At 46.1% G+C, this 10,895-nt stretch overlaps 1 pseudogene; it reads right to left on the bottom strand.

Annotated features, from left to right (window-relative positions):
• Positions 1 to 6,143: 6,143 nt before the first annotated feature.
• On the bottom strand, positions 6,144 to 6,262 carry LOC112480126 (annotated as a pseudogene).
• Between the last annotated feature and the right edge of the window lie 4,633 nt (positions 6,263 to 10,895).

The following is a 10,895-nucleotide window of genomic DNA, read 5'->3' as shown; positions in this document are numbered from 1 at the left end:
TCCGGCTGGTGGCCACGGCAGCTGCGGTCCCTCCCTAGGGCTCAGGTCCTCCGAGGCAGAATGAGTCGAACCATCCATTCTGTCACAAGGGCCTCTGTCCCCTGTGGCCAGCTGCTCAGTTGCCGAGGCTAATTTGGCAGAAAACAGGACTTGCATTTGGTTAGTGAGGATCAGGTTTTAATACTCTCTTTCCCCATTTTTTTACGGGTTCATGCTTATGAGGGAATAGACTAGCTCAAAAATCCGATTTGACAACCAGATCCTGGAGGGACTCGTGTGTCGCTCATTCAATCCCATGTATGTTTCTTGAGAGCCTCGCGTCTTACAGACACGGTTCCCGGTTCTGGGCAGGGCACACAAGGTCCCTTCACTGGTAGAACAGGGGGAGGGGCAGGAAACGCACGAGGAAACAGATAAACCAGGAAATAGCCCGAAGGCCAGGTACCCCAGGCGGAGAGTTTGGTTAACGATGACAGAAAGTGATGGTTTTTAACAAAAGGTAATCGAAAGATTTTCCTGGCCCTCAGGGAATCAAAGGAAAGGCTGAAGAACTCAGAAGCGCCCAAACCAGAGTGACTTCGAGGACCTGGGAAGCCAGTCGTGGCTGGGGACAGTGTCGTGGCTGGGGACAGCACCCTACCTCGAGTCGATCCCTGCTGGCATCTCCTTCCGGGTCATGTCGGGCCCGGCTTGAGTCACGTGCCCACGTCTTGGCCGGGGAACGGCAAGCTATCCGTGACGGTCCCTCCGAGGTCCTCTGCAACGGTCGACATGGTAAGTCCTCTAAGCAAAAGTGGGGAAACGGATACTGAGCAGACGAAAAGGATGGACGTTTCTGGTTTCAAAGCCGTTGGCCCGGGGAGGTTAGCTTCCGCGGGCGTTCCCCAAACGATGCGATTTTTGGTTCGCGTTAATTAGCTCGGGCTGGGTTTTGAGGAGGTGACAACCCCACAGTTCTCTGTGGTGATGAGGGTAGGGTTGAGGGTTGAAATGCAGTTGTTTTGAGCTGGGCATTGACGGTTTAGAATTCATGAAGGGTAGTCAGGGCGACGATGGTCTGAAAAGCCTGGTCCATGAAGAAGCTGCTGGAAATAGTCTGGGCAGATATTGGTTGTCTCGCTATTATGATGTACGCCAAATGAGCTAACTAGTCAATTTGATTCCCTCTTGAAACATAAGTTTTTTATATAATCTTAGTCTATCAAAGAGAAACTTTAGAATAGGTATCTCAAACTCCGATAATTTGCTATTTCTCCATGTTCGTTAACTCATAACTCGTATCATTTTTGATAAACTCATTTTATCTCTCTGTAAAATGAGTTTGAGCGACATCACCTTTAGGGGCCCTTCCGGTTTTAAAATCTCGTGTTCTACAAATCTCGTCATATTTACCAATCTGTAATGACACAGCTGTGCTGTCTTAAAAAGAAGCATCAGACCCGATGGAGTCACGTGCGACGCCCCACCGAGAGTTAAGGCCTCACTGAGCTGCGGGTTCAGCCTCTCTGAGGAGTGGAATTTTAAACCAGTCAGTCTGGAATTCGCTGGTCTGCACTGGGGAGGTCATCTGCCTGATAAGACCCTCTAAAGGAAGGTGACTTTGCCTGAAATAATCGACACATCTACCTTCCTCGTCCTGCTCTACTGCCGCCCATAAAATCTTTCCATGTGTACAGCTCCTCTGACTACCTTTCTACATATTCGATGGGATGCTGCCTGAGTCAGGAATTGTTCGATTAGACCTTTAAATTCACCCGGTTGAATTTTTGTTGCCTTAACAGTTGTAAATTATTATTATGAACATGGTACTTTTGTTTGCCCAAATCTGTAATATTCCAACCCCCTCCCCCCAAGAATGTTAAATTAATCTTTATAATCTTCCTTTAAGAAGAGAAGAGTCAGGTGACATTTCATCTTTTTAAAGACCAGGGAATGACAAAGGTGGCAGTTCACAGAGACAACGGGGCAACACGTCTCGTTTCGTCTAGGCACGCCGAGGCGTATTATTCTCATCCCTTTTGTTTTAAGCACGCATCAGACACTGCGGGATAACAACATTATGAGGATCGTTGTCAAACAGGAAATTTCGTATTTATCCAAACGTTATCGATGGCGTGAGGTCTATTTGGTTACTTAGTGGTGCCAAGTTTTTAAAAATAGTTAAGATAAAAAGTGAGCTTAGGAACGCCGCGATGAAATGGAAGATCCCCCTTTCCAGAATGACTTGCAATAACCTGCAACTTGCCATTTAATTAGGAAAACCATGAAAAGGATCAGGGGTGCCTGTTCTGCTGAATATTAAAGTTCACCGCGAAGGCAGCCCTCCTGTGAAGCTAGTTGTGGCCACTTAGCTGCAGCCTCCGGGCGGGACAAGCACCTGGCTCAGGGCTGGACCGGGGACGCCTCAGGGGCCAGAGATCGAACGCTGAGAATCACAGAACTTAGAATGTGCCCGTCGCCTGCACCGTTTCTTGACACCCAGTGCACGCGCCCGCATTTTCTTTGTCTTGACAGTCACTATCCAAGTGCGTAGAAGCATCACACGCTTGGGCTTATGAATTGCTGATCCACGGACCCCGAGCCGAACCCACAGCGAGGCTGACTGGTCTCTGCAGACAAGGTGGGTAAAAGACCCCCAGCTGCCGGGCCCCCGGGGAGAGTTGTGGGGGGCGGTCGGTCTCACCCCCAACCCCGGGGTAAGATGGCCTTCCCTTAGAGCAAATCCGCGTACAGGTAAAGGAATCTCTCCCCCACGCCCCCCCATCCTGCGGCTGTGCCCTAAAGCCCCGCCCTAGTGCCCCTTGGTCTTCACTTCAGTCTCACCGGCGGGCACTGCCACCATCGGACAGTGGGTCAACAGGGCGTTTATGCTCATTTTACGCCTGCTAGGCCCGGTTCTGGGAGCTGGAGATAGAGTCACGGACCAGAATGCCCCCCAGAACCCTGCTCCCGTGGGCATCCTAGTCTGGGTGGGATACTCAAAGCAGACAGGTCAGCTGGGGTGATCAATGCTTTGAGGAACAAGAAAGCCGGTTAAAGGGTCAGGCTCCATCTCCAGGCAGTTGCCATTTTAGCTGGGGACGGCCTGCCTGATGAGGTGACATGGGAACGGACTTCTGAATGGGGGGAGGGAGGGGTCAGCCACAGCCCCTGGGCGAGAGCAGTGTAAGGTAGTGGACGGTGAGGGCCCAGGTCCCGAGGGATGTAAGCTCGGGGTGTTCAGGAAGCTCAAGGAGAGGGCTGCGGTGGGGGGCACGGTGGCTTTTTCTGGTCTGATGGTGGAAAGGTCGTGGGGAGTCGTTACCCCTTTTCTTCCGGAGCCTGGAAGCAGGCAGGTGACAGCACACCTGGACTTAGAGCGACCCAGGTTGTTAGCATGGGCTGGGCTCAGGTGTGTGGCCAGTGCAGTCCCTCAGGGCCCCATGTTCAGAAGGGGCCCCCACTTGGCTTCAAGGCTCTGTGGTGGCTGTCCGGGACTTCTGGGTCATTTTATCTTTGCATCTGTGGTCTAAGTGGAGTCCCAGGCCGTGGAGCCGCCCCCTCGCTGGGTTCTGAGTCACCAGCTCACGCCCCTGCCTAGGACTGCTGCTGCCCTTCCCCGGGGGCCCTGGGCACGGTGGCGGGGGTGCCGGGCGGGGCCTCTGCACACCCAGTCACGGGCCAGTGTCCCTGTGCCTGAGGGAGCTGACATGAAACAGCAAATAAGACGCAACTGGCAGGTCGAGGGAGACTGCAGGAGAAAGAAAAGCGTTTTTCTTGCTTTTTGAATAAGGGACCCAGATCTTCATTTTGCATTGGGCCCTGGTGCTCCCCGTGGCCGAGAACGGAGCGTCACCCCCTCGGCCTGGCTTCCAGCGGCCCCTCCTGCAGAGCCTTATTTTAGACCTGGACAAAAATGCTCTTGGGGCTTTTCCGTGGGCGCTGCTGCCCTCTGCTGGGCAGACTGGGCTTTAGCTCGACCTCAAAATGCAGAAAATTTCAAAACTCAGTCAGACAGCAGTTTATTCGTTGATGTTCTCTCTCTGGGCTTTTCTGAAGGCTGTTGCTGGTTTGAGTAGCCATTTCCAAAATGAATTGCCTGGCAGGCAGGTGAGTTTTGTTTCAAAGGCAGCAATCACAAAACCTTAGTATCTAGATCTAAGGGGTCAAGTACAGCAGAAACATACAGGGTGCCATTCTATACAGTTGGTGACATTGATGGCGCCATCATGCAATACTGCTTACTGTGTGTGAAATATTGTTTATAGTTAAAAAAATTATCGGAAGTCATGGTGACTTTGTCCGGGATTTAAAGGACCTAATCACTGCAGTTTTCAAGTTCTATGTATCTGGCGGTTTTTTCTTTCGTTGGACGTAGAGAGAATTACCTAGGGAATATCTCTTTAATGATTGTAAGACATCAAGAATTGAATGCTTGACCATTGAATCACTGCCTCGAAGATAACCTGTCTTTTGAAAATGAGAGTACTGAAACCATAGCAAAAACCACCATTAAAATCGGTGGACTTCTGTTGTCTTTACCTATTCCACTGATTGTATGTGTGTGTGCGTGTAAATGAGCTTCCTTTTAAATGAGCTTCCTTGGTGTGGTTAACACAGCAGATGTCCACGTCTAGATGACCTTGTGTGCTAAGCGCGGTGACATGTGCTTCATCTACCTTACGCATCTAAACTCCACAGCAACTTTGCAAGAGAAGTCTTGTACTTCCCACGGAGTCTGAGCGCCACTGAAGCCGAACAGCTTGCCAGGGTTGTTACTATGGTGACTGACAGTTTGGTCCATCTGACTCCAAAGCCCCATGTCTTTCTACTATGCAATGTGGCTGCCTCGTGAATGACTCTAACCCTGATGAATTTTGTAGAGAACCATGGTCGTAAGGACTTGACAGATGGCGTAATGCAGTGACACGTTACAGTTTACAGACGGCAGATTTGCAGTCCCAAGGAGGGGCGTGAGCTGCCCCTAGCCGAGCATTAAGCGGGGAGCTGGGCTTAGACCTGAGGCTCCTTACACCTGGCTCCGTGTTCTTTCCAGCATACCACATCGCTGGAATAACTTAGTCTAGACGCTGGGGATCATCTTTTTCGTTCCCACTTTCCTACCTCCTGTGTGGTGTCTGGACCATCCCATAACTACCTAGAGTGAGAGATCTAAGAGTCACCTGGTCCAGGAGTTATGTATATACCGACCGTGTTCTAACTGAGAAAAGAAAGAGAAAAAAAGCCAACCACAGAGCCTGCTCGCCGAGCATCTTCGACGAGCCGCCTACCAAGATAGGAGCCAGCCAACCAGAAATAAGCCACCGCCGATGGGGGCGGCCAGTCAAGTGGGACGGACAAACACGTCAACGAAAGAAGGATGGAAGCGCAAGTTCTAGAAACGCAGCACGTGGGTCTAGAGAAGAGTGACAGATTTCCCCCCGCAGAGCCAGGGCGGTTTCCGCAGAGGGACAGCCCCTCGCTGCCTCCAGCGTCACCGACGCCCGCGCTACGGTCCCGCCATTCACGCATCGTCTTCGTCCTTTCAAAGAGGAAATATGCAGCCTTCTGTTCCGACTCGGACAGACACGGGGATCACGAGATCATCCAGAAACCGGAAATGGTAACGGCTTTTGTGAAGCAAGAAAATCGTTTTGGAGAATAAGGAACAGAGATGTGGGTTTACTAGAAGATCCTGGTGAATTTAAATCCCTCAGAGGAATTGGGCGGTGAACGAAAGCTTAATTTTAGCTTGGTTGTTTGAACACAGAGGAATCGGAATAGTTCAATCGGTATGCTAATTTAATTAAAAAGTTAAAGCGAAAACGAACATGTTCATCGAAACAGTGATTATTATACAATCTTAAAGCGTTTTCAATTTAAATATTTTTCCAATTAGAAATATAGGGTTGATTTTAGGGTTCCCAGATATATTACACTGAACTTGGGGGAAAAAATGAAGTAGATCTAGGAATGGTTTATATTTCTCTGTTATTCCAGATAGATTCCAAAATTACACATTTTTCAAGTTTTAGAAAAACAGAAAATGGAATCGATTATTTACTAAATCTCAGAATTGGGAAAGACTGGTTAGGTTCGAAAGTAGTAAAAGATCCACAGAGGAAAAAATATACAAATTTATCTAATGATTTTTTTTTTTTAAACGCCTACAGCACCTGGTCTTCCTAGATGGTCTCCCATCCAAATACTAACCAGACCTGATCCTGCTTAGCTTCCAAGATCAGACGAGATCAGGCACGTTCGGGTTGGCATGGCCATAGACCAAATTTATCTGAAAATGAGTTTCTGTATGTAAAATTGAGAAACACCATCAAAAGAGAAGACACTCTCTAGCACGGGGTATTGCAGGGCTAATTACAGCAATAAGCTAATAATTATATAACATTAATTATTTATACTAATTATAATTCCCTATAAAAATTACATAAGTTAATAACATAATAATTGAAATATTATATAATTGAAATAGTTGAAATAGAATAATAGAAAAATTGATAAGAAATTCTCCAACACCCTGATAGATAAACAGACATGTTAGTTAACCATTACTACAATAATACCGCATAGCAAATTCCCTTGAAACCCAGTGGCTTACAACAAACAACAGCAATTATTTCCACACGAGCTGCTGGTCATCTTCCGACTTGACGGATTCGGGTTGGAGTGGGCTGGGTGACTTTGCTTCAGGCCGTAAGTTCACTGGGCTTGGCTCCAGGATGAGGTTTGGGTGCAAGTTTGTTCTAGGCGTCTCTCGTCGCTCTAAGATCAGTGATTACCAGGGCTGCTTCTCGTGACGATGGCTAAAGTGCAAGAGATAAGCCAATCTGAACGAACGTGGCTGGAGCCTGATGCTTGTATCATGTCTGCTAACATTCTTGGCGAAAGCAAGTCATATGGCCAAGCCAACACGGTCGGCTTAGAGAATCCTGTCCCACCCACCGGGGGAGGGGAAGTGGTATTAATCTAAATGTTCACAGCGAGAAAAGGAAATTAACTGGCCACTCACAAAATAGGAAACCCACAAATAAGACACATGGAAAGATGACCGACCCCTTTAGTAATATAAAAAATAGAAGTTAAAACTGCATCGAGATAGCATTTGCTACTTATTAACAAAGGAAGTGTTAAAGAGATCAAATTACTCAAGAGTAAAAATTCCTCCCAACGAGAACCACATGCGATTCAGATGGTTTTACAGATGAGTTCAACTAAATCTTCTAGACAGATCATTCCATCTTATGTAAATGTAAATTGTTCCAGAGGCTTGAAGCTGCAGAAATAGTCTTAATGCATTTTATGGTATCAAAAGAAGAAAGAAAAAAAACAACTCTCTAGAATAAAGGAAAATTGCAGTGCAATCTTAACTCTTAAGCATAGCTGTAAAAATCCTAAATAAAATATCGCTAAACAAAATCTAACAAGGTGTAAACAAGATGGCATGCCATGACAAATACCTCCAAATCGCATGGCTTAAATAAAAGAGAAGTTGTTAGCTTGGCTTGTCTAGACTAGAGGGACGGCTCTGCTCCAACAGAGCACCCAGAGACCTAGGCTTCTTCCGCTCTGTCGCTTGGTCTTTCCTGAGACCCCGTTATGCACCTGAGTGATCCAAGCTGGGCCACCCTGCCACCCCCATATCAGCATAGTGGGAGGCAGAGCCGAGATTAGGGGGAGCTACCAAGAAGCTGAGCCATCACCCCGGGAGGATAGAATCTCTCACCAGGCAGGCGGCCATGTGCCCAGGAGGATGGATGGATCTTTTTGGAGATAATTGGCAGCCTGCTGCACCAGGACTAACTATAATGAGATGCGTAAGGTCCGTGTTCAGACTATCATAATTGCTTCTTGGAGGATACGAACAAACACCCTCCCAAAATGGAACGATATTCACGTTTTTGGAGAGGGATACTCTGTATCATAATGTTGTTTATTCTCTCCAAAGCTGAATGGGATTTTCATTGAAATAAACAGGTTGGTTCTACAATTTACACGGAAGAAAAAATGGTCAAGAATAGTCAGGAAACATGAGGTAGATGGACTTGCTCTAGCCTATGTAAAGACTCATTATAAGTCTTTTTGCATTTATGCATTGGATGTTGGTGGATAGCGTATAGGGATAGACCGACTGCCCAACAGAAGGAAATGAGGCTTCAGAAAGAAACTCATAAACCTACGGAGCTTTGACGTATAACAGACGTGGCATGGCAGGTGACCGGGAGAAGAAGGGACTACTCAGTGTGTGTGGTTCTGGGACATCTGAGCCTCCACTTAAGTGGCACTGAAACTGGATTCTCGTCTTTCTCAAAACACAAAACTCGGTTCCCGTTAAGTCCTTACCGTGTGAAAGGAAAACGTTAATGCTTTTAGAACAAAACGTAAGGGAATATCTTTCTGACTTTCGAATTTCTTAAACAAGACACAGAAACTCATGAAAGAAACTCATTTCACTACTTTAGAATGAAGGCTTCCTCAAAATAATACCATGAAGAAAATGAAAATCAAGTCATTCGCTGGGAGAGCGTATTTGCAATGTGAGTAATCCACAAAGGATTAGCATCCAGAGTACGCGACAAACTTCTACAAATCTGTAAGACAGAGGACTGAATACAATTGAAAAATGGGCAAAAGACGAGAACTGGTATTTCACAGAAGAGAAGGCACAGGACCATCGGGAGATGCTCTGTTTCCTTGGTAATCAGGGAAATACCTGCAGGACCACAGTTAGATGCTGTTTTATACCTGCCAGCCCATCAGCAGTGAGAAGTCTGACCATGCCCAGCGTTGGAAGGAACTGGGGTGTGCAGGGTGCGTTTGGTGGGGGCATGCATCACTGCGGCCCATGTTTTCATCCGGATGTGGAAAGAGTATTCGCCATGATCATGAAAGCTTTTGGATACGTGAGGCGATTTTTAGGATATGTTCACATGGATTCATAGTAACTAAAGCTGAAAACAACCCAGCAGGAAAGTGACGGACTATTACACAGCAGTGAAAACAGATGAACTTCAATTATGTGCCATAACAGACGTATCTTAGAAACATAATGTCGAGTGAGTAGCAAGTCGCAGAACTCCATTACCTATGATGCCATTTTTATAAAGCTAAAAAGCAAAGTCACTAATGCGTTATCGTTTTATGTACATACGTGATAACATTATTTTAAAAGAAAGACAAGCTAATAATGGATGTAAAATCAGGATGCAGGTTACCTTGGGGTGATGTGAGGAGGGCAGGGGGAAGGGAGACATGACAGGCATCACTGATGGATGCAGGTTACCGGCCGGGTTGGGGGTCCACGTGTACTTTTCTGTTTAATAACGTACCTACATGTAGCACATATTCTTTTGTATTTCTCAATGTTTTATTTAAAAACGTGATAAAGGACAAGGAAAGAAATTGGGTACTATTTATATTGATCAAATTTGCAGATCTCTTAAGAAGAAAAGACAGACGAAATTGCTTTTCTTGTATTGATGATAGGAATATAAGTTGGTGCAGTCTTCTTAGTTAGATCTCCCTCTCTGTGTTATACACACACACACACACACACACAGATGTATATGTATAAATAAACCACAAGATATGTATGATATATGTACACACATGTCTATAATATACACAAATACACGTATGTGTGTGTATGTATATATGTATATATATACATATATATGTGTGTGTATGTATATATATGTATATATATATGTATATACATACACACACACACATTCAGTATATGTGCATGTAGTCATAAACTTGTTAATATTCTCTAACCCAGTAATTCAGTTTTGGGGAAATGAAGGCTTAAGGAAACTCTGAAATTTAAAAAAAAAAAAATTAATTAACGCCTAAAATTAGAAAAGAGTCTTGAACACAGATATAGTGACTGAGCTCTTTCTGCCTGGGACTCATTCTTTCCCTTCTCTCTGGGGTTTGCAAACTGAGGCGCAGCCAGGCGGTTCATACCAAGTTCATACCAAGTTCGTACCAAGTGCCGGGGGAGGACACTCACACCCAAAGGGGACACCTGCCCCCTCCGAGTTTCCTTCGTGCTGTCCTGTCTTCCTCTGCCACAGTCCTTGTACAATCTGTCATTACCCGCAATGTCAAGTCTTTGAGAGGAGGCACCATGTGAGCGTGGCCCTCACACTGAGCCGTGCAGAAGCAGGGCCCGGTAACCCCCTGGGGAGAATAGAAGAATGCCGAATAGAGGAGGAAAAGGCTTGTTTGGGCCAAACTGGTCAAGATCTGGGAGGCCCGAGGAACACAGTCATCTGTGTGTCATCGTTGTGCAAGTTTTATAATCGTGTTTGAATTTTGGGGTCAATATTCACATTCACTGGTCTTCAGATAAACGCCGTTCTGAGGTCCTGGGTGGGGAGGTTCTCATTCTCCTGAAAAAGCCTCTCGTGAGATCATCCGTGATTAGAGTTTCAGACACGATGGCATAAAGTAACAACCGGGGAAATCTAGGATGTCGGGACAGCTGGCTTGAGTGTATCAGATTTCCTGAAAGGATTCTTCGTATGCTCAAGATTGTATTAAAATCAGCGTGTACATTTTTCAATAGGCTTCGCCGAAATAACCAAAGTTTATTTCGCCGTTAGCAGATAAAAAGCAGCAAAGGAAAGCAAAGAACATGTCTTTCGATAAATAGCGTTTTAGTTATATCCCTAAATTAACGTCACGTTCTCGAGACTCGTAATGCGTTAGAAATTCAAATAGCGCGGATCGCAGACATTTTTATTCCTCTGCTGTTCGAGCATGGCGGAATAATTGCCTGGGGGAAGTTATTGTAGGTCTAGGGACAGAAATTATGATTTTCGTTCCTTTGTATCAGTTGAGCGGTCTCAGATGGGAGTAAAAACCAACCTTCGGGACAAATACAAAAATGGAGG

Source organism: Pteropus alecto, unplaced genomic scaffold (genome assembly GCF_000325575.1).
Source record: "Pteropus alecto unplaced genomic scaffold, ASM32557v1 scaffold80, whole genome shotgun sequence".
Lineage (NCBI taxonomy): Eukaryota > Metazoa > Chordata > Mammalia > Chiroptera > Pteropodidae > Pteropus > Pteropus alecto.
The sequence above is the reverse complement of the archived record's forward strand: the minus strand, read 5'-3'. Positions and strand labels throughout refer to the sequence as shown.